The following is a 21,132-nucleotide window of genomic DNA, read 5'->3' on the forward strand; positions in this document are numbered from 1 at the left end:
AAGAAAAACTGTCCTTTTATTTCATTCGTCAGGCTTGCAAATGTTGAGTGCTGTATCTCCTACCCGTTAGGAATAGAAAATGCCCAGGTGTCAAGGCATTAGTGCTACTAAAAAAAGGACAGTGTTCGCTCGGGTTGCAAACGTGATCCGTGTGGAGGGCACATTCACAACCCGCAGTGCCGCATCTGCTCACACGCAGGTCACAATTCAGCGCTTCTGCACATGTGCAAAGCGTGATTTAGTGTTTTTGCGCATGCGCGAGCGCCGAAACCCAGAAGTAACCCGTTCTGGTACTTCCAGGTTCTGCGTGTCCGTAACCCGAAAACACGCAGCCTGCAGTGATCACAACCTGAGGTATGACTGTATATGCATTCAGAAATTTAAACCTTTACAGTGGTGCCTCGCAAGACGAAATTAATTCGTTCCGCGATTTTTTTCGCCTTGCGATTTTTTTCGTCTTGCGAAGCACGGTGTCGGGAAAGTTTTGGAAAAGCTTAAAAAATCACCAAAGTCTTCAAAAACCTCAAAAAAGGGGGGTGCTTGGGAGGGAGGGAGAGGCGGGCGTGGGGCGTGGGGGGAGTCGGGGCGGAGGTTGCTGCCTGAGCCCCCGGGATCGGTTCAGCTCGCCTTGCTCCGACCCTTTGCACTACAGTCGGCGCCGTCTTGCTGCTGCTGTTCCCGCGGTAGTCAAAACTTCTACCGGCCTAAAAGTTGTCTGGTGCAAAATCCCTTCTGCAGCAGCAGCCCGAAAGAATGCGAGAGCGCCAGCCAGCCAGCTGCCCGCCGCGGGCAGGAGGGAGGGAGGGAGCGTTGGCGACGGTGGATGCCTATTGCCCCTGTTGCTGCTACAGCCGGCCAGCCAGCCAGAAGCGCGCGAGCGGAGAGGGGTGCATCCAGCCCGTTGGAGAGGAGCGCGGGGGCGCGTCCCCGGTGGCTCCCGAGCTGACCTTGCCTGGCGACTCACTTGCTGCCTGCGCTGCGCCGGGACTAACTCGAGCGGGGCGAGGAGAACACACACTTGCATGCACACACACCGAGAGGCAAACTTGCCGCAGCCATCGACGTCGTGGGGTTGGAAAGCGCGGAGATGCAGGTAGGGGGCGCCTCTCGCAGGGCGAGCGCCGGAGGGCCTGGGCAGGCGCTCTTGTCACCGCCGGGGAGCTGGGGGGGGGGAGAAGGAAGGAGCCCCGTCCGAAGAGCCTCGGAGCCTGGCCTCCCTAACTGGGAGTTGTGGGGAGGGAAGTGTGCGCGCCTTGCTATTTTTTCGCCGAAACAAAGCTCCCTCTCCCTCAGAACCCGCCTTCACGCGTTCTTGCCCCTATGGAGACGCACACCGCGTGCTATGAATTGCTCCTCGAAGTCAAGTCGCAACTGTATTAACGGTTTTAAGAAAAGGGAAACAAACTTGCAAGACGTTTCCGTCTTGCAAAGCAAGCCCATAGGGAAAATCGTCTTGCGAAGCAACTAAAAAACGGAAAACCCTTTCGTCTTGCGAGTTTTCCGTCTTGTGAGGCATTCGTCTTACTCCAATCTTCCCATGCATGGCAGAATCAAGTGTAGCCAACATAGCTATGTGAAAATGTTGCACTGTGAGCCGCTCATAGTCATGCTGGCTGGGGCTAATGGGAGTTGGAGTCCAACAACATCTGGAGTGAACCATATTGGCTACCCTATCATTCAATACAATCGCCTAGAAATTTTAAAATCCATATAGCCCTTGATTCTACTCCTGCTGCTCTCAGAATATAGCTACATCCTCAGGTACAATCTTAAAACAGAATAACCATTATAATAAGACCATTATATATGAAACTCCAAAGGTATCTACAATGTAGTCCCAAAACAGCAGGAGACCCAAGTTTGGGAAACACTGGTGTAGAGGCTTAAAGCTACACAAATCTATATCAGCAGAAGCCAACAGAATCTGGCCATTGATATTTTATTGGAAATCCCCATGAATGTTCAGTTCTGATGTCATTTTTTCATGTATTTCCTGACCACCGGTATAACTCTCAAAGCGTTCCAATGGGAGAAAACATCACAAGTTTAATTCTTAAGACTCATTAATGTACAATCCTATGCATGTGTTGGCCTCACTATTCAGTACGAGTAAGTATGTTTAGGATTGGCGCTTTGCTTTGCTTTCCTAATCTGAATTGCAAATCCAATATTTTTTTCCCTCTATACATTCTGATTAAGTGTGCAAACAGCTTGCCCAGAGTCACTAATTTAAATATAGTATTAATAACACCCTACTTTGTAGCTTCTCTTCATAGAGGGATGGCCAATGTTGTGTCCACCAGATATTCTTGGGACTACAGCTCCTATCATCCCTGACCGTTGGCCATGCTGACTGACACATCCAATGACATGTGGATAGCACAGAATTGGCTATGTCTGCAGTTTAATACACACCAAGTGAAACTATCCAAAGACATGTACCTGCTCCTTGTATTGTAAATCAGCTGATCAGCAAAACAGGGGGAAATTCATAGCTTATACTTATTTCTTGTTTCTCTGTCCCATAAAAATTATTCTATGAATAATTTTAGCATAATGCTATCTGGTACATTATGTCATCCAGTAATGCAACAATTCCAGTGGTATATACAGTCATTAAACAAAACCTGTCCCTGTCTAGGATCTCCCCCTATTTAAGATTACTGACGTCTGAGAAAACTTACCAGTAATCAAATCTACACATATTAGAGCAGGACAATGTCCAACATGTTTAGTGTAAAGGCTGAGTAACAGAATGCAGCCTTCAGAGCACAATGTATTAATATATCAAACATATTACATAGCTTCTATCATCTTTCAGGGAGAATCGGCCCATAGTTGGTCTCTGCTAGGAGATATGTTTCAGCCCCTGTTTGAAAAGAAAAGGGCCGAGTGTGCTGGGAAATAGACATAAGAGAGGATTTATTAAGACTGGTTGGCATCTGTCTGTCTCAGGAGACAATGGAAGAGTGTGCCTTCGGGGGTGAAGCCAAACCGTTGGAGAGTTACAGTGCCTGCTATTAAGAACACATTGAAAATAATACAGCACAGCTGATTCACAGGACCTGGGAGCAATCTTCCTCCAGACTGTGCTGCAAGTTTTCCACCAGATCAAACCAGGACTGATCTGAGGGACTGACAAGCATTTGTGCATACACTGTCCCTCATTTGCTCTCACTTTCCAATATATTCAGCATACACCAAAGCAAAGCTATATGTGCACAGCTGAATTAGCTTAAAATTGACTTGCCTTTTCACCTGAATTGAAGACATTTACTGGAAAAGCAAAGAGAATAACAGGGATTCTCTCAAGCCTGCATGGTACTCAGAATACATTCCAGGAAATGTAGAATCCATGCTTTTGTACATCTCTAGAAATGCATATATCTGTTTAAGCCAGAGCGTGTTCCATGATGACATACATGATATGAAAGTATATAAAAATTGACGTTCTCTAACTTAACTGGACCATAGACTACAAAGTTAAGGTCTACTCCTAAAAGTAGGATGGAGTGCACACTGTAGTAAAGTCCCAAACATTATGCTTGAAATTTTAGATCAGTGATACATGAAGATATTCTAGCAGATGTTTTTAGATTTAGAGATCATGTTAGTGAATCAATGGTTTTTTTTCCAAGAAATGATTCATGGTAACTGGCACCTGCTATTCACATCTGGTAATTTAACTTTTGCAAACATAAGGTAAGCATTATTAGTAGGGATAACCCACCTTGAGTAAATAAATAATAATAAAAATGGCAGCTCCAGAGAGGGGAGCATTTAGAAACTAACCACACAATCACATACTGTATAGCACATGGTTTATGCTATCCCCAGTGTGAAGCTTCCTGCTGTGGTTCTGTGAATATCCTCTTAGAACAAGCAATATTTCGCATGTCACATTTTTAGCCCACTCTATCTGGAGGGTCCAGAAGCAGAAGGCTATTACACCTTGGCACTTGAAATAGGCAAGGACATGTTTTGGGGGCAAAACAGATTTGAAGATCAGGTCAACTCTTTCAAGTTTTAAGCAGTGCCCACATTACTGAGTTAAAACAAAGCTAGGTTGTTCTTTTTCTCAATTCAGATCAAAGTTGGTTTGAGGAGAAAGTACATCAGAACGCATCCGTCTGTCTCGGGGGACCATGGAGGAGTGTGCCTTTGGGGGTGAGGTCAAGCTGTTGGACTGCTGATAATGTCATGTTACTTCCCAAACCAGCAGTGAAAGCACAGTGAATACAGAGCAAACGGGAGTGTGCACAGCCTTGGTTGTTGTTGTTGTTTTACTCCCATCGCTTCCAAATTTGATCTGAGCTAAAGGGTGGGGAGAAAGGAGCCCTTCTTACATAGTCGCTCCATATATAGTAGGCACTGTACAGTGGTACCTTCAGGTTACATACGCTTCAGGTTACAGACTCCGCTAACCCAGAAATAGTGCTTCAGGTTAAGAACTTTGCTTCAGGATGAGAACAGAAATTGTGCTCCGGCGGCGCTGCAGCAGCAGGAGGCCCCATTAGCTAAAGTGGTACTTCAGGTTAAGAACAGTTTCAGGTTAAGGACCTCCGGAACGAATTAAGTACTTAACCCGAGGTACCACTGTATATGTAAGACAACTTAATTTGAGAAAGAGTTAAAACATCCCACCTACCAGTGAGTTAAAAAAACAAGAGGCCATGGATACTGTACTTTACAGCTCCAAAACAGTGTGAGTTCTGGTTACTGATCTCTGAACACTTGTGTTTTTTGGCTGTTCCTCTAACTGCAACAGTGAGTCAAAGGGCAGGGCTTAGTTTTGTCCCGCCCCCCGCCCCCCCCCCCAGGAGTGACTGGCAGCCACTTGTATGGGTAAAGCAGAAGAGAGAACTTCAGGTCATTATTGGTAATGTGACCCAGAATAGGAAATTGTGCAACATTATACAAAGCTGCTCTTGAAAACCAGATAAGGCTGCAAAATGCTTTTATGCATAATGAATATGTAAGTGCTCAGCTGGCAATTTAGGCTGCACATTCTACACCCACTCGTCTTAACAGTAGCTACCATTGGACTCGATAGGGCTTACTTCTGAGGCGACATGTTTAGGATTGCACTGAGAACGACTGACTGTCCTATAAAACACCTAAGCATCTCAGCAAAAATGCACAGACACTTCCTGAGAACTGGAGTCCGTTGCTCAACTGGATTAAAACCTAACTTCCTCCTCTCCTGAAATGTGCTTCATGAAGTTTGAAGAGAATCTGCCGAGACATGAATTCCTGCAAAACTGAGAGAATGCACACTGCAAGAAATACAGTTGTCAGATCAGAGCCAGCAATACTGGCCTATGTGGAACTCCACTTTCAACCAGCAGCAAATGATATTTATTGCTTTACTGCCGGCTCTTTATATAGATTCCTAAACACACTAAGCATACTTGGCAAGATAACTGTTGCTGGCATTGAATGTATTGTACGGGATTTTCATTCTACTGTGTACTATGTCAGATTACTGATGCTCCTACCCACCTCACTCTGGACCCAAGTCTATGAGATAAAAGGATATCGCTTGTGCTCATTATTTCACAAAGAGATGCTCAGTATGAAAGGCCTTTTTTCCATGCTTCAAGAAAGTAGGTCCTTCCCCCAAAGTTACATCAAACTGTCAAATTAAAATATCCAAAATGTGCATTGTACTCTGCACTGAAAGGATGCTACCCTAAACATAATTACTAAGTAGTAAATCCTGCTGAAACAAATCAGACCCATGGTTTAAGTCCTGACTGTAAATTTGCATCTGTAATCAAGACTTTCCCATTTACCATGGCAGGCTACCCCATAAGTGCCGCTTATCAGCTGACCTAGGAAGAACCAACAATTGCATAATCAGAATACCAGATAAACCGGAATGCTTTTTTTAAGCTAGGGTCACACTTATGTAGGGAGTGGGTATGACACACACAGTTAACTTGAGTAATGAGGAATTTCACCCAAAAGAGGTTAAAATAAAATGCACACAAGTACCATTTTGAATTCCTTAAAAGCAAATAAAACCCCAGGCTACAATATTCAAACTAATTATAAGGATACAACTAAAGTTCAACTAGTGTATTGGTTTAATCATGGAAGGCCTAGTAGGGGTGGGCAGAACGTAGACTGGGTCCAAGTGGTTGATCACTTGGTGATTTGCAGTAGATCAGCAAGGGTGTCTGCGGCAGCAGACAATGTGGTACAGTGGGAGTTCTCAGCTGTCCTTTGGTTGGTTGCATCACTGCTGCTTACCAGGAGGTAGGGGAAAAGGGGAGAGGCAGCAGTAATGTCAGCGCAGTGCAAACATGCCGCTGTGCTTTTGCATTGCACCAACCTCTCCCCCTACCTCCTAGTAAGCAGCAGCAACGCACCAGAGCTCCTATGATCGCCGCCACCACCCCACCCCACCCCACCGTCCATTGCTGGCTTTCTGACTTCCTTTTTTTTTTTTAACACCACCAATAACAAAATGACATTTTCTACCTAAATTAGGCTGCGAATATGAATAAAGCTAATCAGGAGCAGACTTTGCAATGCATTTAGTTCCGGCACTGAAAACAAATTCTCAGGTTCAGAATGTATTCAGAGGTACCCTGTTCTTCAATTCTAATTGTAAGTCTTTTGCAGCAGGCTCTGACTGGTAGATTTAGGGTTCTAGTAGAAAGTGAAGTAGACCTGAGAAGCTTGAAATCTGCCTGTTCCTGCTCTTAGCTAGCACTTCTCTGCATTTCATTTACACATGTGCACATGCACACAAAACACAAGCAAAATCTGTGTGTGTGGCATAAGCGCTGCACTGTATTTTAAGAGCCGTGGAGTCAAGTGTGTAACCTTGACTAAATCCAGCAGATTCCTTGCTCTTAACCACATAAGCAATCAAAGGACTCAGAAGGTTGCAGAAACGTGTTTCCAATAAACAGGCCTTTTTGCATTTAAGATTTGTGTCACTACTGATCCATGCAGTTTGTTTCTTCAAAGCCTGCACTTTATCATTTTCTTCAGCATTTAGTTAAAATTAAATATTTTAAAATGGAACCTCTTGTATGTTGCAAGCACAGCTGAAATGAAAGGCCTCCTTGACAGCAGTGACCAGATTTTAAATGCAAGTTGATCAATAAGTGGGGTGGGGGAGTTGAGCTCAAGACCGGGTTCCATGTGCGAGTCGAACCATCTATAATAGCTTGCAAATGACTGTGCGCTGCCTGTAACCAGCTGTTCTTAAATTATGAATATGCAACCAATTCATGTTAAAACCAAATCCCAGCACTATTTCTACAAAGAAATCCCAGTAGTTTTTCCTTGTTCTACATGTTAGCTCTGTTAAGGATACAAATAGCAGTAAGCTTCAGAACAAATAGGGCCAAACTATTGGCATTTCATGCACTAGGTCCATTATCACAGCAGGGGTTGTCAATCACTGAAACATTCCTATAACAGCTCGGGCAATATGACAATGATCTTCCAGGAGGAGGGAGGAGGGAATCAAAATCTCTGCAGCATACTCAAAGTCCCCTTGCCAGCCTAATGCTTTTTTCCCCTTTTTTCTTTTTTGGCATCAGCCAATCAGATTGTCAGCCCTGACCTAGTAGAAGACTTGCATCAAGCTTCAAACATTTAAAAACATCAATCATAAAAACAAAGACAGGACATTGAATTATGCAGTATTAACCTCCAGGGTTTGCATACAAAGACCTTAGATTTATTTATGTCCCAGCGCGTTAAGAGCTTCAGTACACCGTTCTTTGCACCAAACCGGCTGCCAATTTGATGAACCTCTCCGCCCTCAGCAGGAGTGCAGCGTCTTTGATTAATGAGTGCATGCTTGTGGAAAAGTGTAAGAACAGAAAAACAGGGTTAAAAACACACAATTATGTCTCTGCACATCCATTGGACCAATGCAATAATTATCTTCAAGCTGAATTTCCCGTCAGAGGAAAAGAATTAAGCACGTTTTGCTTACAGCACATATTTGTTCGAACACTGCAGCTGTAATAGCCTTTCTGAATATTTTCTTACAAATACAAATGTTATCCTTAGTAAATGCACACATATCTCAGTGCAACCGTTTCTCCACCACCAGCATAACAGCTTGTTTTTTGTTTTGTTTTTAAAGCCATGCATTCTGAGTCTCCATTTATTCGAATCCCCATTTTCACATATTAAGGGGGAATGTGCTCCATTGTATATAAAGAGACAACCTCCTTATGAAACATTTAGAAAAGAAGCGTGGATGTAGAAGTTTTACTTTTAATGTTATACACCTCTATCTAGATATTCAGCAATCAAACCATTAAATCTCAATAGGTATATTTATCTCAACCTGCCTTCTAATCACCATTGAATGATGGTCACCCAAAATATGGCCATATGAAAAATCTCCAACTGAGTGGTAATCTTTTAAAGTTTACAGCCATCTATGAATGTTCCTTTTCTTCCATCTTAAAATTTTAAAGGAATATGGACACAGCAGATATAATTGCAGATCCATCACTACTCTGATTCTACCAAGACTAAGAGGCCCAGTGACTGCTAATAAGGAACTGTACTGAATCCATTTGGGTTATTTTCAATTATCTTCATGAGTAGAAATTACAGAAATTAACTTATGGCTTCTTGTATTACCTTTACTACATTATGATGCTAAAAGAAATAAAAGAAAGATCAATACTGACATGTTTATAGAGGTAGGTTTTGGAAAGGACTGTATATTAAAAGAAAGCTTCCTCTGTAACGAAATATGCCAGATTTTAAGCAGAACAAGATTGCAATCCTATGACTGCTGTACATCAACGCTTACCTAGAAGTAAGGGCCGTGAAAGTTAATAATAAGAAAACATGCATAGGACTGAACTGTAGATGTTTTAAAGCTGGAAGTGATTTCAGAGAACACTCCTTCCTAATAGTACCCCAGCAAATTAAAAAAACAGAATGTCAGATTTCAAAAAGGAAGACTTCTGTTCACTTAAGGTTGCAATTCTAAACATATTTAATACACAGCAAGTTAAGCTTAGAGTAAGAATGCTTAGGACTGTCCTCCATTTACACTTGCTTAACTTTGTGCTGAATAGTAGCCCTATATTTTATAAAAAAAACAAAACAAAACAGTATGCATCTGGTTACCCTGTTTTGTATCTATATGTAGGAAACTAATGGAAAGGGCCAATTAGACCAACATGGAAGGGCTGCTGAATGCACAGAAGCAGATGGAGGAAAATATTATTCCATTTGTTCCACATTGTGCACACACAGTCACACTTGCAACAATATGAACACAATAAGTAAGAATGGATAGGACAGTGTTATTTTAAAGGATAATTTGATCTCGATCTTACAACTGTATCAGTGAAAACTACAGGCCTAACATGTAAAACAAAAAACCTTGAGCACATCACAGAAATTTATTTTCCTTTTCAGGAAACTATGCATCTTAAATGCTATTTTACCGCCTACTCATACAACACTGGCCTGGCTTGCATGTAACAGTAAGCCAAAGTTAAACAAACTATGGTTTACCAGGAATAATCTGGCACAGGAAGCTCAAATCACGCCCTCTCCCTTTTCTCTTTCCCACTCCAGGAAAAAACAAACCAGAGCACTGGCTTATACTACGTGCAAACCAGAGCTCATAGATGGTTTCTCTTAAAACAACTCACAGGAGTTGTTTCCCAAGTAACATTAAGACAGCACTCTGGTCTGTTTCCTCCTGATGTGGCAAAGGGGAAATGGGAGTGGCAGACATAATCTGAGCAGCACGCACCAGCATGTTTGCTCCTTCCCAGTAAGCCATTAACTTCAGCTTCCCATTATATGCAAACCAAGCCACTGTGTAATTCTGTGGTGCTTTTAATTGTAATTTTTACCGAAAAATGGTTTATAAGTGCATGAACAGAAGTGGCAGTTAATATATTAACTATTACAAAAAGGTTTATTTTTAGATGAGCTAACCAGCTATTATGTCTTATGTTATTCGTGACATACAAATTCATGGAGCGTTCCATATTTTTTATTAAACAATCTAAGGCCTTTTAAGCTGTGGGGTGGGTATTGTTCTTGTTTGTTACTATGGTGTGTATTTTTGTGTTTTTATATGCTGCGATCCTCAGATGAAGGACAATATGGAAATTTAATAAAATTTTAAAGTATCAATTCAGCATACAGGGAGGCAGAAGATGATTAGAATGGAGTGGCTGAAATACATCCATGTCAGAACCATAACGAAGAAGACCTTAAGAAAGAAAATGGTACATATGAATCAAAGCACCATCCCGAACTTTTATGAAAATAAAATTTAAGTAGAAAAGATCAATCTGACAGAATTATCTATCCAGCAGGTGTGGCGTTGTGGCATACTACAGATTCCCGTGCATGTTACATTAATAATATACAAGAAGATGCCTTATACTATCTCAGACTACAGTGGTGCCCCGCAAGACGAATGCCTCACAAGACGAAAAACTCGCTAGACGAAAAGGTTTTTCGGTTTTGCGTTGCTTCGCTAGACGAATTTCCCTATGGGCTTGCTTCGCAAGACGAAAACGTCTTGCGCTTTTTTAAAAAAAGCCGCTTGAAGAGGCGCAGTTGCGACAGACCGTGCTTCGCAAGACGAAAAACATCGCAAGACGAAAAGACTCGTGGAACGAATTATTTTCGTCTTGCAAGGCACCACTGTATTTGCCCAACTAGCCTAGCTTTGCCTCTGATTGCCAGTGATTCAGCAGAGTCTCAGGGCCTTGCACATCATCTGCTCCTTAAACCTTTCAACTGGAGACACCAGGAGTTGAGCATGGGACCTTCTGTGGTCCCATGAACCTTCTGTGGACCACTGAACTATGGTCCCTTGGAAACCAATCTCACAGAGCTCAATGCCATTTATGCCCCAATGAGTTTACTAAGCATTGTACAGAGGGAATTGGAAGGTCCTTATTTGAGCCTCACCTGGGTTACGAATTCATTAGATTACCTTAGGCAAGTCTTTATTCTCTTAGCCTCAAACCTCCAACTGAAATATGGGGACTTGCTTCCCTTACATGCCTATTGTTAATTGTTACTGAGATAATGTAGAGTGGAGTGCTTTGAACACTTGAAACATGCTGTAAATGCTATGCATTTTGATGTTTATTATTATTACTATAGTTCACTCAACTCCCCCCCCAACTTATAAAAATAGCACATGAAACAGTTTTCTCAACTCTCTGTCTTGTAGAAATGTTCTCCCCTTGATTTCATCCAAGCACATACTCATATGCAGATCAATTTTCAACCAGCTTTCCAATGTGAATACATAATTCTGTCTTATTAACTTTGTCAGCAGTTTTCTTGCCGATTCTAGCACTTTTATTTATTTTATTATTTTATTTTATTTTAAAAGGTCACAGCCCACTGCCGAAAACTGTTCAACAGAAATGTGTCCCCATGGTAAGTAAAATTTGGGGGCCTCAGCAACATTTTATAAACACTCAGTTCTCTTGCTTCTGCTCCTCACCAAAATCGACTTGAGCGGCTTCAAATGCACAACTTGCTTGAATAAAGTTAAACATCATTCAACCCCTATTCCAGTTTTGAAAACCAAAAATCTCTATAGATCGAGATCACACTGGATCAAGACACAGCCTACCACATGCAAGATCTATAAGTGTGTGCTGCGTTGTGATAATTACTTTTAAAGCTGGAATTCACCCTTGAAAATAAAGAGCAGCATGAGAAGGGGCCTATTTTAACAACAAACTACTGGCTGAGAAGGAGCATGGCACTGATTCTAAGGATGCTTTGACCCTATTATGTTATTTGTCATAAATTTTATTTTTTTTTATTTCTGAAATCTCCTGGGAACAAATCCTAGTCATTCTAGTTCTTGATCTAGGCTAATATTTAGAATCTAGATGCAATCAAACGCCAGCATATCGTTTCACTCATTTAGGAAGATCAGAAAGAAAGCATGAACTTTCCTGCAACTGTGGTATTCTGCATCTTGTGTAGGAACACAAAAGTAGCAACAAAGACATTAACAATTGCAGTTCAAGCTGGGAGTGACTGTTCTGTTTCAATTCAATGACACCACTAATGGCTTCTTAGCAGCTCCATGAAATCAACCAGCTGTCAAGTCGATGCATCAGAAGGAACAGTTACGCACTCCCCTAAGAAAAAGCAACACATCAGGATGTTTGGCAAAACATCTGCTCCTTTACACTGCAGTTCTATAATAAACATGCAAACAAAGAAATGAAAAAAGGGTAAAGGCAACCAGAAATCCAAGGCTTTCATTACCCTTTTATTTGAATGTTTAATAAGTGTCTTGCAAGGAAAGGAAAGGGGGGGAAGACTCGCAAACTATCAATTTGTGTGGCAGGTCTTATCTTACTATAAACCCATAGACAACTAGAAGGTACACTATTTTGTTTATGTATAAATATCCTTTTAACTCCAACTATGTTCCCCAACTATTATTCACATTTCTCTTTTTCTCTCTATCAGACACATATAGACAGAAACACAAACACACATACACGCAATATTAGCAAACACTGATTTTAACCATTTCACAATACAAACTATTATACTAAGCCTGAACTTTAAAAGTTAACATCACTTTCTTGAAATATACACATGCAAGCAGTTCAGATATTTATTTGATTTCGATAATAGATAAATATTAGTATTATAACCTTGTGGTCCAAGCGAAATGCTGTTCACAGATATATTTATCAATTGAAAAAAAATTACAACAATAACAAATATTCAGATTTCCAAAATCCTTAAGCCCCCCACCACCACTTAAATTCACAAAACCACATGCATGTATCTTATTTCAGATGCTATTATTTCAAAATCAGCAAGATGCAAGACATTTAAAAAAGCTTCTTCCTTGCCAGATTAGACTTACATTGTGTGAAATAATCTTAAATCTGAAACATACCTCTTAAATATTTAAGCTTCCCACCACCACCACACACATCCAATATAGAAAATGCTTTCAGCTACACTACGGTTTTTGTGATATTTCATGCTATATTGATTATGCGGCTTTGTGACTAAAATGTGCACACAGTTTACAATAGGTGTGGGTATCAAATGTACTTAACTACCATTTTCTTAAACTGCTTATCTTCTGTTGCTCACCGTTTATAATCTGCCAAATCTTCCAGGCCTTTGTTGCATGTATAATTTAAAGCCATCTGTTCTATGTGCTTTTAACTATTTCAACATTTTCTTCCATCTAAGATTCACATAACTGGCAGCCTTTCAATTCAGCAAGGCTTTCTAAAGTGACTCCTTTTTTAAAAAAAGAAAATGAAAATAACACTCTAAGGTAAATTGTTTACTTTTGTAAACATGAAGGCACATTTCCTACTCCAGCATAAAAATATGCTAAACCTGTCATTCAGTTTTTAGTGTACTGAAGAAAGGAACATCTTGATGTTCTAAAAATGTTCATATTAGTTTCCATGCTAATTGTAGTCAATGGTGTGCCCCCCCCCACTATGAAGACAAAGGGAATGCAAATTAAACACAGGGAGTTTCATGTTGTTAGTGCAAGTGTAAATAGGTGGAAAGAAAAACAAAACAAATACAGGAGGCAGAATGGAAAAGTAGAATTCTGTTCAAATATCCAATTATTTATGCACTATTCAGAGTTTCATTAAGTTTTGCCCTGTGATCAAGATAACTTTTTTTTTATAAAATCAAAAGAGTATCTGTTGAGGAGATGTAAATTAAAAGCACAATACTTTTTGTTGCTTCTCTATTCAAAACTGGAGACAATAAGAGCTTATAGCCAGAGGTAATTTGATATTTTTTTTTCTAGTTAGTAATTTGGAACTTAGCATACTAACTGCATTTTGAAAGCCCCAGACAACAGCATGTGGGACACTATCTACAGTGCAGGCAGTATCTACAGGTCCTGTCCCTCCAGAATTTTCTAAATTCACAAAGAGTGTGCAGGTTAAAATAAAATGAAAAAGACCTACAATTTTTGGAATTTATTTTGGGGTTGCAGGAAAGAGTTTGCTACTCTCTTTGCCATCAGCTATGCAGGCAAGGTTTCTAAAAGGAATGTCATCATCTCTTGCGTTTGGCAATGATAGTCACTTACAAAGCAATTTAATATTTATCCATCAGTGAACTACCATATCATATGATATGTTTTTTTAAAAAATAATAATAATAATAACATGACATGCCCTGGCAGTTAAAAGAATTTTTTTGCATGTGAATAAGTGAAAGGTCAAACTGTGAAAGAAATTAAAGCCTACAATATATATAAATCCAGATATTTCTCCACCTGTTAAGCAAAAATACACAGGCTAGTCCTCTCATGCCAATCCCTCCTGCACGTTTTAATAAGCTAAAATTAGACACTCCCTCTTCAATACAGCTTAAAACTTGTTCGACCAGAAACCTTTAGAGAAGCAACAAACACAAACATACACACACACACACCCCGTTGGAGGTGGGGTCCCTTTAAAAACTTCACATGACGTCACCGTCTGTACCCTGTTAGATTCCCTAAACTTTGTGCCTTATCCAACAGGACGTGAAGGATTTCACCCTTTTCAAAGAGGGAGACACATACACATATACATACATACACAAGACTTGGAATCTTTTTTTTTTTTTAAATGCCCAAGATGGCGAAAGGCTTGTTGTTTAGAGGGCAGAAAAATGGAGGATATTGTAATATACACAAAGGGATAAATTTCAACAACTCGGCCAAGGGCTGCAGCTGCTTCTCTGGCTTTATAAGGAAGCAACACACACAAAAGAGAAAGGGGGACGAGGAAGAGAGAGGGAGGGAAAAGAAAGCAGCAAAGCGCCGAGAGGAGCCCAGGCGAGGGTCCCCCCCTTGGCTTGCTCGCCCTCCTTCCCTCCGCGCTTTTCCCAAATAAAAAAAGCGGAGTTTCGGGCAGTGGAACATTTTTAAAAATAAAAATAAAAACAGGGAGGCAAATCAGAGGGTGGAGAAATGAAAGGAGCGAGGCGGGGGGAGTTTGCTGTGGGATCCGAGAGGTGGGGAGGAGAAAGGCGAGAGGGGTCTCTTACTTTCCTGCTTTCACGCTCCCTCCCATCCACTATGGGGCAAACCCTCTCCTGGCTCCGAGCGACCGGCAGGGGGAGGCATAAGGGATGGGGCAAGTAAAGGAGCCAAGGGGAGGAGGAGGAGGAGGAGGAGGAGGAGGAGGGCGACCGCACTAGGGTCCAGGTCTCCTTGGCTGTCATGCCCAAGGCGACTGAAGGAAGCCAGGGAGAAAGATCCGAGAGGGAAGGGGTGGGGTGGGGAAAGGGCAGCCAAGGAAGACACAAAAGCGGTCCGATTTGCGAGGGAGGTCGCCTGCATGCCCTGAGCCAGCCTTGGGATAACCCCGAGACTTTCTGCCCAGCTATTGGGGGGGGGGGGCTAGAAATAAAAAGTTGAAGGGCGCCGGAAAGAGAGGCGTAGTGCGGGAAGCGCCTGGCACGGGGATCTCTCGCGCGCCCGGCGGAGAGCTGCGATTTCCACCCAGCCCCGCACGCCTGTGCCAGCCCACCCGCCCCTCCTTGTCCCGAGTGCACAAGGTCAGTTTCACTTTCCAGACTTGGACCTCCTCCTCCTCCTCCTCGCCGCCGTACTATTACGGACGCGCCGGGGCTAATAATAGTCATTAATACATTACGCACAGGCTTTTTAAAAAAACCCCACACGTCTCTCCGATGCACGAACGCGTCAAGACCGGCAACAAAGAGATGTTTTGGGGAGCCGCCGCAAGACACTCCGAGGAGAGCCAGGATTCTCTCTCTCTCTCTCTCTCTCCTCATACCCTCCCCCGCCCCATAGTCTCCTTTACATCCCCACTCTCTCCCCCCCTTTTCCCTCCCCACCCCACCACCCCCTCGGCTTGCAGTACTAGCAAGAGCAAGCCGACAACCATAATTCAGATTTCCACCTTAAAGCAATTTCTCTGCCTTCCACCCCCCCCCCCAGCTCGCACGCCGGCAACACCGCACACTCCGCTTCCCCGAAATCGATTCTAACTCACCTTTACAGTTTGGAAGAGAGATCTTGGGGCCCCCCTGTACATGCACACACCTCTTTTTTGTGTGTGTGGGGTGGGGTGGAGTTCAGGAGGAGATGGATGCGCGTTATCTGGGTGATGGGGACGCTGTCTTCCCCCAAACAGCCTGAAGAAGGGAGTGAAGAAAGAGGCTAGGAGATCTAACTAGGAGGATTCATGATAGTGTAACCCTCTCTCTATGTGTGTGCGTGTGTGTGTGTGCGCGCGCCCGCGTGTGCCTCCTCTCTCCTTCTCTTTCTGTCTGTCTCTGCTTTAGTTCCTTAGAGCGGCAGCAGCTTGAAGCAGATTCTCTTCTCAAGGTTTATTCAGCTTCACTTCCAGGCGAAGCCTTCACCAACCAAAAGTGACGTCAACCAACTCGGCTCCTCTCTTTCTAACAATGAAAGTTGCTGTTAAAGAAGGGGGGGGTGTAAAACAGAGAGAGAGAATGGTTTCTCTCATTTCAGCCTCAGTAAGAAATGACTGGTCAGATTCCTTCTCTCTCCCCCCCCCCGCGCACCACCAACGCTCCCCCCTCAAAAGCAGAAACAAAACAAGAAAAGCTGCAAGGGAACTAAAGGCATGATTCTTGCTTCTTCGAAGTTCACCTTCAGTTCATTTAGTGAGCAAGTGTCCCCCCTCAAGTTGTAAGAAAAGTTGAGCTTGGTTGCTTTGTTTTTGCTTTAAAACCAGGGGCTCCTGCAAGTGTGCATCGTTTGGGACTGGAAGGTAAATCCATTAGCTTAGCCCCGCTGTTAAATGATCACTTTAAAAAAAAAAGCCACACGTGAAGATTTCGGGAAAGGGCTTCCCATGTAAAAGAGGCAGGAAGGGACTGGGTTGACTCCCTTTGGTGTAGGGAGTGTGCAAGCCACCCCAGCTACACAGGATTCTTCCAAGAAGCAGAAAAGGGAGGGCTTGTGGAATGGCAGTAAACCTACCAAATAACCCCCGTCCATAATTTTTTAATGCAATGGAGATAAAATTACAACCAAATCAATAACAATAACAACAACAACAATGTGGGGTTTTTATTATTAAGTTACTTTAAGACAAAGGTTTAAAGCTCTGATCCACTTTCTTTGAAATAAGACACCACTGATATGAGGGAAATGAATTACGTAGGCTTGAGATCATAAGAGTTCTTCTACTGACCTTCCTGGAAAAAATATATATGCCTGAGCCATTGCAGTATACTGGAATGTGCTCACTGTAATAGATTCAAACTCTTAAATATTTCTTTGACAAAACACATGGCACTCCACTGAGTCAATAGTTTACTACTCATGTCATTTTCTCCTCTCATGGCATAAAAGTCAAGCTCAGTCAGGGTTAAAGTACACTGCAAACAAAGAATTGCTTCCTGTAATCTATAAAATTAAGGGCCTAAAAATACAGCCAAGAACATACTTTGACTAGAAATAGAACGTGTGTGTGTGTGCGCGCGCAAGAGGATGTTTTCTTGCACTCTGAAACTGGAGCATGTAAGTTGCTGACGATGCTTTGCACTGTCAAGGGCCATTTAAAATGTGAAGGTTTTTAACATTAGATCTGAACAAAAGCTGGTTGGAACATCAAAATAATATGCACATGTAGAGAGATACTATTGTTTTGTGTTTCCTCTTCCAGGCACTGGCTGTGATTTTAATTGTGCTGGAGGATCTTCATTAGTATTAGCACATGGAGAGATTTCACAAAGCTGCTTCATTAGGAGGGGGGGGGGGAGCTTGGCAGACTAGGTCTTTTTTGCATGCAATGAGAATGTCAGCCTTACCTCGGTCATTTGTAACATAATAAGTGCAAGCACAATGATTGCAATGCAGGAACACTGGGGGGGAAGGGCAGAAAACACTGCCTGTCTAACAAGGATATCTGAAAAGCTTCTCATTACACAGGAAAATGTATTCCAAAAAATTTAGTAGAAATTATGTCCTGACAGGCTGATGAAAAATCAGTTAATGGGGCTATGATTTTAATTGTAATATTGGTACTAGTTTATTTTGTTCCTAGGAATCACGTTCAGCAGCAAAATTGTGCTAGCATTTATTGATTTTTTTTCACAGCCACATTCCCGGAATACAGATTTTAATCATTTCACTACACCACACTCAGTAATTTCATTAAAAAACTGGAACCTTCCATCCCCAGAAAAGCATTTAATTTCAATGACACACAATTTCTCTTAGCAGCAAACTGTCTCAACAGTAAAAGCTGGCCTAAGGTTCAAATGCATAATTTAATCCTGAGTTCTTCATGCTCTGCATTCCTTTGAAGCTATAATTTGACTAACTACCTAATAACTGTAATAAGGACAATGATTTCCTTATAATATATTATTAACCCATATTTAATTAACTCAGAGGCCAAGCTCTGTACATGTTTGATTGGGTCAGTAGTTCCATAACCTCAAAATTTACTAATAATATTCTTGGAGAAAAATGTGGCATAAGAATATAGCTATGAATATACCCAATTAGACATTTCACCCAGAATGATACCCATCAGAAGCTCATAAATTTTATTGGAAGGACAGTATTATCTCTCAAAAGATAGCAAGATTTTAAAATCCACAAACAAATAAACAATGCATTTAAATAATCCACACAGTGAATTGTACTGGAGTTGTGCAGATACTTAAAAATCAACACCATTGCAACTTTATGATTTATGCTTATCATACTGGGACAAGTTAAAGTCATTTAGTTTAGAATTATTACTAAGGAGCACATCTACAAGTGTAGTTAAAAGAAGCCATCACATGTTAACTTTTAGGGTGCAGTCCTAAAAGTTGCTTTGCTGGCAGATAAATTCATAGAATAATAAGGCATACAAACTGCTGCCCCTGTGCCATATCAAAAAAGATGATGTGATAGAAGCATTGTCAGGACAGCCTGTGGAACAATATGTCCATTCATCTAGATATATAAGATTGATGCAATTACTGATAACCATATATACAACTGACAACATCCATCTATCCTACGCATCTCTGACAACTACATTATATTCAGAGCATCTTGGTCCCTCCCATGCTTTTATTTTACAAATATTTTTTTTACAATAATTTTTCCTCTGAATCATTCAAAAATTCAGACAATACCTGTCTCAATTCACTGGAAAGCAATCTATTGATTTTGGCTTCAATTAGCATTTTAAAATATAGCAAGATCCATTAAGGGTGTTTGTAGTCCAAATCAAATGGTATCCCTTTAAGATAAATGGTAGCTGTTTTTGTTTGTTTATTTGTTTGTTTGTTTCAGTCACTACTGCAAAGAAATATACACATAAATATTTCACTTATATGAAAATGTTTATCATAGTCTTAATTAGCAGAAATCCAAATAACTGAATACTGTTGATTCATTTGGGATAAGCAAGTTGGTGCATTTGGGATGAGCAAGTATGAGATCAAAAATATTTATAGTCACCTGTGGTTTTCAGTTTTAGAAACAAACATTGAATTTATACAATAACAATATGATGAATCAATTTTAAATATTATTTACATTCTTTTTCAATTTACTGTGCAATCACTACTCTTACAAAGTCCAGCAAATATAGCAGTAATGTACAGGAATAATCACTTGAACTTTTTCCTTCCTTCCTTTTCTTGCTTGTCTAGGGAATCTGACAGCTCTTCTATCAATTTACTGCAGTCTTTAGAAGGGTTACCAATTGTATGGAAATAACTTGAAAAAGACAGCTGCAATTATGAGAGTCTTGCAAAGTTACCTATAGTTTATATAGGCCAGGTATTGCAAAGGAGGAATTAAAGAACCTTTTAATGAGGGTGAAAGAGGAGAGTGCAAAATATGGTCTGAAGCTCAACATCAAAAAAACGAAGATCATGGCCACTGGGCCCATCACCTCCTGGCAAATAGAAGGGGAAGAAATGGAGGCAGTGAGAGATTTTACTTTCTTGGGCTCCATGGTCACTGCAGATGGTGACAGCAGTCACGAAATTAAAAGACGCCTGCTCCTTGGGAGAAAGGCGATGGCAAACCTAGACAGCATCTTAAAAAGCAGAGGCATCACCTTGCAAACAAAGGTCCGTATAGTTAAAGCCATGGTTTTTCCAGTGATGTATGGAAGTGAGAGCTGGACCATAAAGAAGGCTGATCGCCGAAGAATTGATGCTTTTGAATTATGGTGCTGGAGGAGACTCTTGAGAGTCCCATGGACTGCAAGAAGATCAAACCTATCCATTCTGAAGGAAATCAGCCCTGAGTGCTCACTGGAAGGACAGATCGTGAAGCTGAGGCTCCAATACTTTGGCCACCTCATGAGAAGAGAAGACTCCCTGGAAAAGATCCTGATGTTGGGAAAGATTGAGGGCACAAGGAGAAGGGGACGACAGAGGACGTGGTGGTTGGACAGTGTTCTCGAAGCTACAAACATGAATCTGACCAAACTGCGGGAGGCAGTGAAAGACAGGAGTGCCTGGCGTGCTCTGGTCCATGGGGTCATGAAGAGTCGGAAATGACTAAACAACTAAACAACAACAACCTCCCTCCACCAGATCAAAAGCTGTTCTACAAGCAGAACAGCAGCGTTTGATGTCAACCAAAGGTTTTCAATGTTTCTTCCCCTAAGGAATTCCCTCCCCCCCCCCTAATATTTTGCGTGCTGTTCACATCCATGCTACACATTTAAAGCACTCTTATGCCACTTTAAAAGCCATGGCTTCACCTAAAGTTTGTTAAGGATGCGGAAAGTTGTTAGGAGACCCCTCACAGGGATACCGTTCCCAGCACCCTTACCAAACTACACTTCCCAAGATTTCTTGCAGGAGCTATGGCTGCTAAAATGTTTTGAATGTATGGCGTGGATGTGAAACTGCCACAAAACCCCAGCTTATTTCAGATAGTTCTGGGATATGACCTAGAGTGAACAACCCATTCATCTGGGGCACCAGCCAGGCTTGCTGAATCTGAGCACTGCCTTGCTTGAATTGTTCCCTGGAAAACACCCGCACTGCTGCCCACCAACTGTGGACTGCAGGAAATCAGTAATGGCGGGTCAGCAGGATGAAACTGTCTGTCAGAGAAACACGCCTGCCATTACTTATATTATCAGTGAAAAACCTCTAAACTTCCAAGGAACC

The 21,132-nt window shown here is 41.7% G+C and overlaps 1 protein-coding gene across 4 annotated transcripts in view; it reads right to left on the bottom strand.

Moving 5' to 3' along the window:
* Positions 1 to 16,330, bottom strand: part of BAZ2B (bromodomain adjacent to zinc finger domain 2B) — a 194,458-nt gene extending 178,128 nt beyond the window's left edge. For 2 of the 4 annotated variants that reach the window (XM_082196983.1, XM_082196984.1), the window contains exon 1: positions 16,014 to 16,330. The gene's annotated coding sequence lies outside the window, so the exon portion shown is untranslated. The remainder of the gene's footprint in view (positions 1 to 16,013) is intronic. The other 2 variants (XM_082196988.1, XM_082196989.1) reach the window with 1 other exon arrangement.
* Between the last annotated feature and the right edge of the window lie 4,802 nt (positions 16,331 to 21,132).

Source organism: Podarcis vaucheri (genome assembly GCF_965113315.1).
Source record: "Podarcis vaucheri genome assembly, chromosome: 1".
Classification (NCBI taxonomy): Eukaryota; Metazoa; Chordata; class Lepidosauria; order Squamata; family Lacertidae; genus Podarcis; species Podarcis vaucheri.